The sequence below is a fragment of the Procambarus clarkii genome, chromosome 5 (assembly GCF_040958095.1).
Source record: "Procambarus clarkii isolate CNS0578487 chromosome 5, FALCON_Pclarkii_2.0, whole genome shotgun sequence".
Taxonomy (NCBI): Eukaryota; Metazoa; Arthropoda; class Malacostraca; order Decapoda; family Cambaridae; genus Procambarus; species Procambarus clarkii.
Window position 1 is genome coordinate 43,925,108 of NC_091154.1, and position 14,781 is coordinate 43,939,888.

Below are 14,781 nucleotides of genomic sequence, written 5' to 3' on the forward strand. Positions count from 1 at the left end.
TTATAATGGAGCAGGCTACCTGCCGAACACCGAACGAACCTTTTTGACATTTGTTGTATATCAGACATTTCATTTCTTTTTTTCTTACAAAAACGTCAATGCCTTGCAACATCTCAGCAGTCACCCTTTTATATCCCAGCATCATTAGCATCTTTAAACAAGAATAACATAATTTATGTGCATCGTCGGAGGCGTCTAAGAATGTGCAAGAAGCAGCGCGACCCCACCATGTGGTGTTGACGTTACTCAAACCAGCGCTCGTCATACGGGACGATTTGACGCCGATCGGGCCGTTCGTTACCCAAAATGTTCGTCTTTTGGGGCGATCGTTATGCGAGGTACCACTGTACTTGTATATAATGTGTGTATATAGTGTAATAAGAGCAAAACTATTTGTTTATTGTTTTATGATTGTAATAATTGAATCACTAATAAAAACACCATACTTTTGAGTATAGCGATGATTCACACATTTTATTATATAAATCCATTGCACTACACACTATTCAATAATATTACTGCAAAAAACTAATTAAAAATCAATCGGAGTCATTGAAATAATTAGGTAATAACATCTTTGTGGCAAATCCTTCCTGACAGCTCGGGTGACGCTGACCTCCTCTGACGAATGCTCTGTCAACGTCCACATTTTGCCAGATTTCCTCGGCCTATTGAGCAGAAAATATGTCGCCTACGATTTTTTTCCCCCCGGGCTCAGGGAACACAAATTAACATTTTTAGAAAACGATAAAAAGTTTAGAATTTTTTTCTTGTGCACAAGGGTGTAAATCCCCTTAGCAGCTTAAGGGTTAAGAAACATGGAGCAGCCTATCTGACAAACACTGAACGAGCCTTTTGCTATTAAAAAAATGAATAAGAAAAGTGAACAAAGTTGAAAAAAGGAAAAATGTCATGAAGGTTTGTTCAGTGTAAATCAGGCAGGCTGTACCATTATTTAAAAAATCTAATATAATTTTGATGTTTTTTGATGGTGGAATGGATTATTTTTATTTCCAATATTTTAAATGGGGAAATTTGTTTTGAAAAATGAGCATTTCACATGACGAGCTCAGTCCTGGAACGGATTAAATTCGTTAATCAAGGTTCCACTGTATTTCACCATCCATGTATTTAACCCTTAACCCTCAAACCGCTAGGGATCAAAATGGCTTTTTAACACCCACAGGCACAACAACAACAAAAATTACAAAAAAATCTTGCGTCTTATAAGTGTTCATTTTTGTTCCCTGATCACGGAAAAAATAAAAAATAAAAATCGTAGGTGGCATATTTTAGCTGCAATAGGGTATGGAAGTCTGGCAAAAAAGGGGCGTTGACAGAGCCTTCGCCAGACGAGGTCTACTCCTCTTGAGCTGTCAGGCGGCAGTTGCCACAAATATATTATTACCTAATTATTTCAATGTCTCCGATTGATTTGTTCTTAGTTTTTTGCAGTAATATTATTCAATACTGTGAATTGTAAATATATATTTATATAATAAAATGTGTGAACCATCGCTGTACTCAAAATTATGGTGTGCATATTAGTGATTCAATTATTATGTTCATAAAACAATAAACAAAAAGTTTTGCTGTTATTACACTATATACACAGGTTATATATAAGTATCTGCATGTTTTGCTCACCATAACGAACCACTAAGTTGGTACTGTGAATAAATATGCAACGAAGAGTGACTGCCACACACCAGCCAGCCACTTGCTGCCACTCCCTCCCTCAACACCTCACTCCCCCTCATTCTCCTCCCACAACACTGTTTTTGCATTTATTCACTATACACCGATGTTATATATAAGTATTTACATGTTTTGTTCACCATAACTGTACATCTAAGCTTGTATGGTGAGTAAAGGCACAAAGACGTAGCTACTCACACAGTCAGCTGGTGGCGGCAACCCTCAAGGCCAGACGCACTAATATTTCTCCTCCAACAATATTGTTTGTGGTGTTATTATGCTACATATACACATTATATATAAGTATCTACCTGTTTTATTCACCATACCTGTACAAATAAGCTGGGATGGTGCCCAAAGACCATAGTGGCCACCAGTAAACATGATAAATCGTACAGGCGACGCACCTCCCTCACCAAAGTGGCGGCTCCCAACCTACTCCTATTGCTGTTATTACACTCTATACACACGTTATTTAAATATCACATTTGTGTTCGCCATAGCAAACCACTAAGCTGGTATAGTGAGTGCAGTCAATGGCCACACACAGTCAGAAGATGACGCCACCACCCTCCCTCCCACAGCATTACTCCTCCGTCCATGGAGCACAGCGCTAAATATATCCACAATCCTGCTATTATCAGAATCCTGGTCAGTTTTATCACAGTCAGGGGACTTCTGTAATACTATCATTGCTAAATAATAGCACGAAAATATATATTATGGCATTTGTAGGCGATGCTGTGGTCACAAGCTGAACAGCGGTGCTGTGAGCTTGTGCTGCGTGCGTCAGCCTTGGTGGCTCGCTCAATACTGATGCTCTGTAAGGTACAAAATTGAAAGCTGTACCCTAAAGTATCGCTAACAAGACCCGCTCTTACTTTCTTATAAATAATGGAAGTGCAGGGATCTATATAATAATAATCACCAGTTCTAACTACATGGGACAAGAAATACACCTTGGAGTACAATTTTACAAAAAGGATTTTATTTAACAAATACCAGATTTCCTCACACTTCTTGGAACAGGGGGGGAGGGGTGTACTTGGATCCACCACAGGATTGATACAAACAAACAAGGAGGGGAAGGGTCCTTCTCCCTCTACAACCTGGGACTTAAGGTCATTACTCTATTCCACTCCTCATAGGTCATTACAAAGGGCCTGGGTATACAAAATAAATGTGGATAATCTCCCCATGTGACACACAGCTGAGCACACACACCTGAATTAACAACCCACCACTCTCCCTACACACAGGGTTCCAAAACTCCTTATTTCCACAAATTTCTATCCCTAACTCATGAAGAAAAAGGGAAGCACCGCTATAAACATCTATAATACTGCACTTATCGTATTTGTTAGAGACCATCCACAACACTGGTGTGGTTGTCACTGCCTCCCTCTCCCAAGTCACTGATAGGGGCTTGCACATGTCCCTGCCTGCCTGGTTACAATAATGTCCCCTCCCTATACATGTCATACACATTTCCCAATACTTCATTTATATGTCTTATAATGTTCCAGGCTGTTTTTCTACATTTAACACTGTTGTTTCTCTATATTTTCTTGCAGTGAATCTGCTTTTTCTTAACCATTTTATCCCTTTTGTTTACATTTTTTTTTTAAGAGATTACATTTTCCTGTTGAGATGATGCTCTGTGCATCTGAAAAGGGTCAGAGTTCCAGACTTTTTTTTCAACATTTAACACTGCTATTTCTCCCTACACAAGAGTATCTTTCTTATATAATTCCCCTTCCCGTGGGGGACAAGAAGAAGAGAAAAAGTCATGTAAATTTGAAGAGTTTACGTAAATTTTTCTTAGTACACGGTACGTCTAACTCAATGTAAAATTTCCAAGTGGGGCTATTAGCTAGCTAACTAAAAACAACAATGTATCCTGTAACTACAGACACAAGTGGCGATTGCTCTCCACTTGTTCAACACCGCAGGAGACACTGCAACTTACAACAAGCTTCACACCTGTAGGGTCGCTCCCAGAACTGTTCCACTTGACCTGTCAGGACTCACCAGACTAACGGAGGGGAGTGTGAGGGAGGTAGGCATGCTATAGACTTGAGATCTTGGATCGCAGGCATAGACGTGGCTGCAACTGGTAGAACACATCTGGATCAACAATGAGAGGATGCCTCTTTGGATCCTGGATCATATCTTAGGTTACTGACATCTGTTAGTTTGAGTAACTGGAGTCAAAACCTGGCTATCACTCAGGTGACCTACTGTCACAACAAGATGCCACACTACTGACACAGGTCTCCTTCTTGATTTGACTACCCGTGGTCTACAAGGGAGACCCAAGTCGAGACATGCTAACGACTATGATGGTCACTTGACAACCATAAGGGAACTCAAAAGGAAGACTCCTGGGTACTTGACACCCAGTATTCCATGGTTTCTTAAAACTAAAGGTCGTACTGTACCCTGTACCCTTTCATTCCGTTTCTTCAAGGTGCAGGACCATTATTCCTCATTTCTTTTCTCTTCGTGCTTCTGCTTGTTCCCGACTTCCTCTTCTTGGTGCATGTTCATCTTTTTACAAAGACTAGCCCCATCTCTCCTCAACCTCTCTCCATGGTCTGTTCTGTCCGACTTGTCGGTGTGGCTGTCCCAGGGCTATCCGTAGGGAGTTCCACATGTTGGTCGGTGTAGACCCTCCACACTATGATGTGTCCATAAACAGGTACCAACCGTCTGTTGAGGGTCAAGATAAACATAAGTGGGATGTACATGGTCACAACTCAAAACATCATCCCTGATGGGATTTACATAACAGGCAGACCAACAACGACAAGTGCATAGAGTTATAGCGGTCCCTTACCTAACTAGCTAAACATAATATATAACAATACATATGGAAAGTAGAAATTGGCCACCTAGGGTGGATCGAGTCTGGTTATCGATCAGATCTGCATGGCATGGGTAGGTCCAACATGTCCACTCAGCAACTCTAACAGGGGATCACTTTTCTCTTCTGTGGCCTCATTGGTATCCTGATTGTCTAGCTCTGCATGGGGCAAGTGTAATTCTTCTTTGGGGTGGAATATTTTTAATTTATTAACATGGACCAACTTCTGCTCCCTATCATAAATGTGTTTGATTAGGATATTTACAGGGCCAGTCTTTTGAATCACTCTGTAAAGTCCCTTCCACCTATCCCGCAAGGCCCCTTGGGTTATTTTCAGACAATAACACAATGGAGCCTTTCTGTATATTCATTGGCTTGACATCTCTGTCATAGTAGTGAGCATACTTCACTTGGGCCTGCTTGGAGGCTTCGGCGGCTGCTCTCCAGACACCGTGCATCTTCTGCACCACTGAAGAGGAGTAATCTTCCCCATAATGAACCTGAAGATTATTTATCAAGCCAGACGTGAAATTACAGGAATGCCCGGTAAACAAGAACATCGGTTGGGTGTTAATGCTTTTGTGCACAGCTGTGTTGATAGCCATTTGGACATATGGTAAACTTGACACCCACCCCAAGGGATCAGAACTACACAGAATGGCCAGGGTATCCTTGATGGCACGATTTGTATGTTCAACCATACCGTTGGCCTGGGGATGGAACGCAGTTGTTAAGGCTGAGTTGGTCTGTACCAAGGTACACACCTTAGCAAATAATTGGTTTAAGAATTCAGATCCTCGATCTGTAACCAGGGTTTTCGTGGGGGCCAAATATACATACAAATTTATGGAGGAATGCTTCTGCCACTGTCTCTGGGTCTTTCCTCTCCAACGGGATAAGGGTCGTGAACTTAGACAAATGATCCACTAACACTAACACATACCTGTGCCCAGTATAACTAGTGTGTAGGTCAATCAGGTCAGCCCCAATCAGGTCATTATCTAGTGGTTCATGAATTTCGGGGAAGGGTTGGAGGGGGGCAAGCACCTGCGTACTTCCCTTACGTCGTTGACAGGGTTCACATTCTTTTACAAATTTTGCTGTATAAGACAGCAAGCCAGGGAAATAAAATGATTGTTTAGCCTGTATGTACGATTTGTAAATCCCTGGATGACCTGCAATCTTGGAAGAGTGGACCAGCTTTAACGCCACATTTCTTAGGGCATCGGGGATAACTAGTCGATATACTGATTTAGTTGGGGTCTCCATAATGTGGTATAGTACCCCATCTACTATTTCAAATTCTGCAATGGGGGTATTTACTTTCTTGGTTGGGAGATCGTTACTTTCTAGATAGTTAATTACCTTAGCCCAATGCTCTCCCTTCATTTGACATTCTTGCAACGTCCCTTTATCGAGTGTGTCTATATTGAAATCTACGTTAATTTGGGTCACATTACAGCTTAAGGTATCCGGGACGTAATGTGCTGCACCTGGCTTATAGACAATGTTAAAACTGTGGTCTGACAATTCATAACCCCAACAAGACATCCTATTACACTTTGTTCCCTTCCTAAAAATGTGTACCAGGGGCTGGTGATCAGTATAAATAGTGAATTTCCTCTGGACAACGTAAGGTTCAAAATACCTAACGGCTGACACCACTCCCAGAGCTTCTTTATCCATGGTGGTGTACCTTAACTCGGCTCCTTTTAACTTCCTACTAAAATACCCTATGGCATAAGGCACACTGTCTTCATCTCTCTGCATTAAGCAAGCCCCTACAGCTATATTAGAGGCATCACTATGGATCTCAAAATTCTTATTAAAATCAGGGATTCTCAGAACAGGGGTACTGGGTTAAGAGGTCTTTAATTTTATTAAATGCTTGCTCCTGTTCCGTGTTCCAGACAAATTTGGTCTTCTTCCGCAGTAAGGCTGTTAATGGGGCAGAAATACCCGCCAAGTTCGGGATGTGCCTTCTAAAATAGTTATAAAACCCTTGGAATCGTCGGACATCCCGTATGGATCGAGGTGAGGGCATGTCTTTAATAGCTCTACAAGCCTCGGGTTCAGTGCGTATCCCATCCGTGCTCAAGTGAAAGCCCAGGAATTTAAAACTGAGAAACAAAGACACATTTTTGGGCATTTAACTTGAAGCCTGCCTTACTTACTAGAGTTAGTGTTTCATTTAAATCTTTAAGATGGTCTTTCAATTCTCTTGTAGATAATGATATCATCCAGATATGCCAGGGCGTGCTTACCGAGAACAGGACTTCGGATGAAATTGATGGCCCTCTGGAACATGGAAGGGGCAGTTTTTAGACCGAAGGGCATCCTGAGAAATTTGAATAAATGTACACCATCACTGAAAGCAGTCTTCTGTCTAGCCTCGGGTGCTAAAGGAATTGCCCAATAGGCTGCTTTGGCATCTAGGGTAGTGAAATATTTAGCCTGGCCAAAACTATTGAGGATTTCTTGAATTAAGGGAAGAGGATAAGAATCCGCAACTGTCTGTTCGTTGACTTTACGGTAGTCAATACAGAATCTGTACGTCTTATCTAGCTTACGTACAAGAACAACAGGGCTCAGCCAAGGGCTGTGACTGTATTGGATAATGTTCTTAACAAGCATAGACTTGCCTTCTTCCTTTATCAAGCGTTTGGAAGCTTCAGGTAATCTCCACTGCCTAATCTGCACTGGTACACTATTTCCTGTGGGTATGGTATGGACCACTTCAGGGAGAAATCCTACATCCCCTTCATCAAAGGCAAAAAGGTCTGGAAAATGTTTTAATAAATCCCTGAGCTGCTGGCGCTCAGAAGGAGCAAGATGTTTTAGATTTAAATTTGAAATGATGTTCTGGGCCTTCTCTTCTGCCTGCTCCCCCTTGTCCCAATAACTGAGGTGACAGCTCAGCACTAGGTGACATCGTAATGCCACCCACATTAACCTGAGGTTGGCCAAAGGAACTGTCTGGATCTACTATACACTCCTCAGAAATTATTACAGACTCAGTTAATCTACCCCCAGTGTGAAAATTGAAGGGTTGGTTGGATACGTTAACTACAGGTAGATAAATACCTTTAGCTGTGACGGAAATCACATGGTGAGGAACTAGAATTCTCCCAACACAACCCTTCACTACCAGGTTACTTCCCAGGGGTACTTTACGCCCTACGGCAGCATGGATAAAACTTTAAGAATTAGTGGGACAGACCTGATTTGGACAGGCATGGATGAAACAACCGGAAATGGATGGGTGGTTAGGGCTTTTACCCTCCCCAAAGATGTTTATCAGGTTTACAATTATAACATTCTTAGGTTTGTTACTTATGACAGCTGACAGAGGAGGAAATTCAGTAAACTTGACAGGGAATGAGGTGTTTCCTAATCTCAGTCTGCAGGCACTCAGCGACTTACCAACTGACAGAACATAAGAAAATCTGTAAGAAATCTACGCCGAGCAGTATATCACCGGGAAATTTTACATCATTCCCAACAGGGCAGGTGTGTACAGAAGGTTCAGAATTGAGGTTAAAATTTAATGCTACTTGGCCTACAATATCCAGACTGTTACCTGTTACCGCAGTCAGGTTTTTCCTACACGCCTTAATCCTACAATTTGTCAGGCCCACTAAACTAGGACTCTTAACCACCGTGCTGCGCGGAGTTTACTGTGAAATTCCCACGGTGCGCATGAAATAAAGTGTTCCCAATAATTCTTTTTTCTTCGTAAAATGATAAATTCCCTTCCCTGAACATGTCTATGTAAAAATAAATACCAAATTCACTTACTTTGGTTGTGAGGACGTGGACAAGGTGCGCTGTGACGTCATCAGGGCCTGGTCGCCTGTGCGTGACTCGCCCAGACACGGTCGCGCGGGCCATTCAAGCACCGGGTGTTGCCACAAATATATTTTCAATTATTTGTTATATGTATTTCCAATGCAATTTTATTTGTTTTTTTATCATATATGATGCATATTAGTGTCCTTTACAATATGTATACAGCAGAACATTCATAATGTTCCCTGGAGTTGTGATACATGTGTCAGTAATGTGTCCACAATAAATATTTATTGTCGCAATATTACCTGTTAAAAATTCACTAAAATTACAATATGTACAGTTTCACACACAATTTACACAGTAACACACTGTACAATGGGGCCTCGACTTACGATGCTAATCCGTTCCCAGAGACGGATCGTAAGCCAAAATATCGTAAGTCGAAGCGATTTTTCCCATAAGAAATAAAGAGATTTGAATTAATCCGTTCCCCACCCTCCAAAATATTAACATACAAATACACTTTATACTGAATACAATGTATTTTTTAACTACAATACAGTACCAAAGTGTCTCTTACCTTTATGGAGGGCTCTTGATGGCGTATGGAAAATGGTGATGAGGGGGAAGGAAGAGAGTTGTTCCTGTTTGGAAGGGGAGTCCCCTTCCATTATCACATCAGGCAGTGATGTTTTCTCTGGGGTACTCTCTCTCCTACGTTTTGCCTGAATACCACTAGGACCTGGTTGTGATTCTGTGCTTGTTTGTCTCACTACAAATTTGTCAAGAGACATTTGTTTTTCCCTTCATTTTAACATTTGTCTGTAATGATGCATCACAGTGTCATTGAATAGGTTAAGGCAATGACCTACTGCAGCTTGATTTGAGGGAGTCGTTTCAGCAAAGGTTTGCAAGTCTTCCCATGCTGCACACATTTTCTTAATTGCTTTGGAAGAGACATTCTGTACTCTTGTTTCTGCTCTATGGTGATCCTTACATGGGTTTTCATATGTTGAACCTTACCACTGACTTTCCTAGGACTCATGGCATGATATATAATAATTACTTTAATGTTCAAAATGCAAAAAAATCACCACAAAAGCAGAATTTCTTATAGGCGCGATTGTCACTAAGCGGGCAGCTGTAGAAAACTGAGGCAGGTCGGCCGCGTGACCGGGAACCACGCGCTCAGTCGACCCGAACGTGTACCAACAAATATCGGAAGTCGACGACACCATCGGATGTCGAGTCGCATTTTTTGATGAAATTTACATCGTAACTCAAAATTATCGTAAGTACGTGCAATCGTATGTCGAGGTGCCACTGTATTACACAGTCAGTACTTCAGAAGTGAGTAATAATCAACAAAGTAGCCCATGGTATACAGCGCGACTTCGCTCTCAGTGTACCAGGCAGATAAATTTTTGCTTCCTGTTTCTTCATTCTGTGTGCTTGCAAATAACGCACTCACGTACACCCTTGGCTTTAGTACTTGTAGGTTGTATGTAGCAAAGCTTGTAAAGCATAAGGTAGTATTGAAAAGATTATAGGAAAAGATCAATTTGTAAGGTAGTCTTGAAAAGATTGCTTTGTATGGTCCCACACAGGAAAAGAATCAGCATACCTCAAGAGTGTCCGTCAGTCAGAAAGAGATTCAGGTAGCCTCAAAGAGTGTCCGTCAGTTAGGAAGAGATTCAGGTATTACACACAGAGATCACACTAACGTGATGCATCAAATGAACAAATCCTCACGGGCCGTGACGAGGATTCGAACCTGCATCCGGGAGCATCCCGGACACTGCCTTAACCCTTAACCCTTACACTGCTCAGGGGTCCTGGGGACATTTACACCCCTGTGAGCAAGAAAACAAAAATTCAAATTTTTTTTTTCATCTTCTAAACATGTTAATTTGTGTCCCCTGAGCACGGGAAAAATAAAAAAAAAATCGTAGGTGACATATTTTGGGCGCAATTAACCGAGGAAGTTTGGCAAAAAGTGGGCGTTGACAGAGAGGTCGTCAGACCCGGTCAGCGTCACCTGCGCTGACAGATGGGAGTTGCTACAAAGATATTATTACCTAATTGTTTCAATGTCTCCAATTGATATTTTCTTAGTTTTTTTGCAGTAATATTATTCAATAGTGTGTATTGTAATATATTTATATAATAAAAGTGAATAATCGCTATACTCAAAAGTATGATGTGCATATTAGTGATTCAATTATTATGTTTATAAAACAATAAACAAATAGTTTTGCTGCTATTACACTCTATACACAGGTTATATATAAGTATCTGCATGTTTTGGTCACCGTAACGAACCACTAAGTTGGTATTGAGAGTCAAAAAGCAACGAAGAGTTACCACCACACACCAGCCAGCCACTCGCTGCCACTCCCTCAACACACGCACTAAACTTTCTTCCCCAACAATACCATTTGTGGTGTTATTACACTATATACAGACGTTATATATAAGTATGTATATATTTTGTTCACCACAACTGTACAGCTAAGCTGATATAGTTAGTTCAGGCACTAAAGAGTCGTCGCTATACACAGATGGCGGATCCCTCACTCTTTCAAGCTCACACGCAGTAAACTTTAACCCCCAACAATACTGTTTGCAGTGTTATTACCCTATATACACATATTATATATAAATATCTACATGTTTTATGCACCGTAACTGTACACCTAAGCTTGTAGTGCGCCCAAAGAGCATAGTTGCCACCCTCTAAACAGCTAGACAAATCGTGCAGACGACGTCACCTCCATCACCCATATGGCTCCTCCCAGCATAATCCTTTTGCTGTTATTACCCTAATACACACATTATATATAAGTATCTACATTTGTGTTCACCATAGAGAACCACTGACCTGGTATGGTGAATGCAAACAATAACAGGTAGCCACACAGTCAGTAAACGATGCTGTCTCCCTCAGTCTCTCAGCATCACTCCTCCCACAGCGCTAATTATTACAACAATCCTGCTATTATCACAACCCTGGTTATTTATATCACAGTCATGGGTCATCTGTAATATTGTCATTGCTAAATAATAACAATTATATATTTATTTTGACATTTTTCGGCGATGCTGTGGTCAAAAGCTGAACAGCAATGCTGTTCGCTCATGCTGCGTGCGCCAGCCTTGGTTGCTCCAACAGTACTGTGCCTCTCACACCTGAGAATATTGACCACGATTTTTTAAAAAAATGGCATCTGTTTGCAAGAGCCCTGAGGAAGCTACTGTGAACCCCGTGTAGCCGCGGGCCATTTGAATTGGGCCTGGCACCCTATGGCGTATATATACGCCATGCGCACCGTGGGACATGTTACTCAGGGCGTATATATACGCTATGCGCAGTTTAAGGGTTAAAGTGCGCATCACGTCATATGACGTGTTGGAAGTTGTTCCAGTCAACTGCGCATCACGTCATATGACGTGTTGGAGTACTACGCAAGATTTAAACGGCCCGTAGATACACGGGGTTCACCACACCTTCATCAGGGCTCTTGTAAACAGACGCCATTTAAAAAAAAAATCGTGGGCCAAACTCCCGGGTGTTATTGGCCTCAGTATTGAGTGAGCAACCAAGTCTGACGCACGCAGCATGAGCTAACAGCACTGCTGTTCAGCTTGTGACCACAGCATCGCCTAAAAATGCCAAAATATACTTCTTCATGCTATTATGTAGCGATGATATTATTACAGAAGACCCATGACTGATAAAACTGACCAGGGTTCTGATAATAGCAGGATTGTGGTGATATTTAGCGCTGTGCGCCATGGAGGGAGGAGTAATGCTGTGGGAGGGAGGGTGGTGGCGATGTCTTCTGACTGTGTGGCCACCTCTTATTGACTGCACTCACCATACCAGCTTAGTGGTTCGCTATGGTGAACACAAATGTAGATACTTATATATAACGTGTGTATAGAGGGTATAAACAGCAAGAGAAGGTTTGGAGCCGCCATTTTGGTGAGGGCAGTGGCGTCGTCTGCACGACGCCACCGTGCACATGACGGTGTTGTTTACTGGTTACCACGATGGTCTTTGGGCACCATACCAGTTTATTTGTACAAGTATGGTGAATAAAACAGGTAGATATTTATATATAATGTGTGTATATAGCGTAATAACACCACACAGTATTGTTGGAGGAGAAATATTAGTGCGTCTGGCCTTGAGGGCGGCAGCCATCAGCTGACTGTGTGAGATCCTACGTCTTTGTGCCTTTACCCACCATACAAGCTTAGATGTACAGTTATGGTGAACAAAACATGTAGATACTTATATATAATGTCTGTATATAGTGAATTATAGCAAAAACAGTATTGTGGGAGGAGAACATGGGTGAGTCAGATGACTTGAGGGAGGGCGGGAGTGGCTGGCTGGTACACGGCAGTCACTCCTCGTTACTTTTTAACTCATAATACAGAGCACCACTTGGTTTCCGAACTTTAGTTATCCGAAACTTCCAGTTTCCCGATTGGGGTTGGGGAGTCATGCTACCCGAACAAAGTTCGGGTAGGAAGGGGTCCGCCAAGCGTCACGCCGGCTTGTGGTGGTGGGTGGGAGATGGTCCAGTTTGCCCACTGTGACTTCACAGATTCACGGCCTATTATTCCTATTATTTTGAATTGCCATAAGGCTGGAATGTTCATTCTGTGCTTTTGTTTCACTTATCTGCACAATCAAGAAACATCTGTGCACCATGTCGGCTCCAAATGCACGCATTGCGTCAATGATGGCTGACCAGTGGGTGGATGGATGAGGGAGCTTAGGTGGGAGGTAGTATGAGAGAGGGGGGAGAATTAGTCAGAAAGGGAGGGAGGGAGAGAGAGATGCTAGGAGGGAGTGGGAGGGAGAGAGAGATGCTAAGAGGGAGGGGGAGGTAGGGAGAGATGCTAGGAGGTAGGCAGGAAGGGACGGAAGTAGTGAGAATTACGGAGAGAAAGGCAGGCAGGCAGGCACAGGCAGGCTAGCTTGCAGGCAGGGAGTGAGTGGTAGTCACGAGGTTGAACCGCGTGACCTTTAAAAGAGAGTATGGGATGTAGGGGGGCGGGTGGTGGGGGCGAGACCGGCTCATTCCCGAAGATAAGCCTAACACACACTACCCGTTAGCATGATGGCAGGCAGGCAGGCTTGCAGGCTGGGAAGGAGGCAGGCAGGCTTGCAGGCTGGGAAGGAGGCAGGCAGGCTTGCAGGCTGGGAAGGAGGCAGGCAGGCAGGCTTGCAGGCTGGGAAGGAGGCAGGCAGGCAGGCTTGCAGGCTGGGAAGGAGGCAGGCAGGCAGGCTTGCAGGCTGGGAAGGAGGCAGGCAGGCAGGCTTGCAGGCTGGGAAGGAGGCAGGCAGGCTTGCAGGCAGGCTTGCAGGCTGGGAAGGAGGCAGGCAGGCTTGCAGGCTGGGAAGGAGGCAGGCAGGCAGGCCGGCTTGCAGGCTGGGAAGGAGGCAGGCAGGCTTGCAGGCTGGGAAGGAGGCAGGCAGGCAGGCAGGCTTGCAGGCTGGGAAGGAGGCAGGCAGGCTGGGAAGGAGACAGGCAGGCTTGCAGGCTGGGAAGGAGGCAGGCAGGCTTGCAGGCTGGGAAGGAGGCAGGCAGGCTTGCAGGCTGGGAAGGAGGCAGGCAGGCAGGCTTGCAGGCTGGGAAGGAGGCAGGCAGGCTGGGAAGGAGGCAGGCAGGCTTGCAGGCTGGGAAGGAGGCAGGCAGGCTTGCAGGCTGGGAAGGAGGCAGGCAGGCAGGCAGGCAGGCTTGCAGGCTAGGAAGGAGGCAGGCAGGGAAGGAGGCAGGCAGGCTTGCAGGCTGGGAAGGAGGCAGGCAGGCAGGCAGGCTTGCAGGCTGGGAAGGAGGCTTGCAGGCTGTGAAGGAGGCAGGCTTGCAGGCTGGGAAGGAGGCAGGCAGGCAGGCAGGCAGGCAGGCTTGCAGGCTGGGAAGGAGGCAGGCAGGCTGGGAAGGAGGCAGGCAGGCAGGCTTGCAGGCTGGGAAGGAGGCAGGCAGGCAGGCTTGCAGGCTGGGAAGGAGGCAGGCAGGCAGGCTTGCAGGCTGGGAAGGAGGCAGGCAGGCAGGCTTGCAGGCTGGGAAGGAGGCAGGCAGGCAGGCTTGCAGGCTGGGAAGGAGGCAGGCAGGCAGGCTTGCAGGCTGGGAAGGAGGCAGGCAGGCTTGCAGGCTGGGAAGGAGGCAGGCAGGCTTGCAGGCTGGGAAGGAGGCAGGCAGGCTTGCAGGCTGGGAAGGAGGCAGGCAGACAGGCAGGCTTGCAGGCTGGGAAGGAGGCAGGCAGGCTTGCAGGCTGGGAAGGAGGCAGGCAGGCAGGCAGGCTTGAAGGCTGGGAAGTAGGCAGGCAGGCAGGCAGGCAGGCAGGCAGGCAGGCAGGCAGGCAGGCTTGCAGGCTGGGAAGGAGGCAGGCAGGCAGGAAGCAATATA

The 14,781-nt window shown here is 44.6% G+C and overlaps 1 protein-coding gene across 1 annotated transcript in view; it reads right to left on the reverse strand.

The window, feature by feature from the left end:
• Window positions 1-2,664: 2,664 nt before the first annotated feature.
• Window positions 2,665-14,781, reverse strand: part of LOC123763778 (uncharacterized) — a 54,012-nt gene continuing 41,895 nt past the window's right edge. The window contains exon 4 of the mRNA XM_069302044.1: window positions 2,665-4,410. The gene's annotated coding sequence lies outside the window, so the exon portion shown is untranslated. The remainder of the gene's footprint in view (window positions 4,411-14,781) is intronic.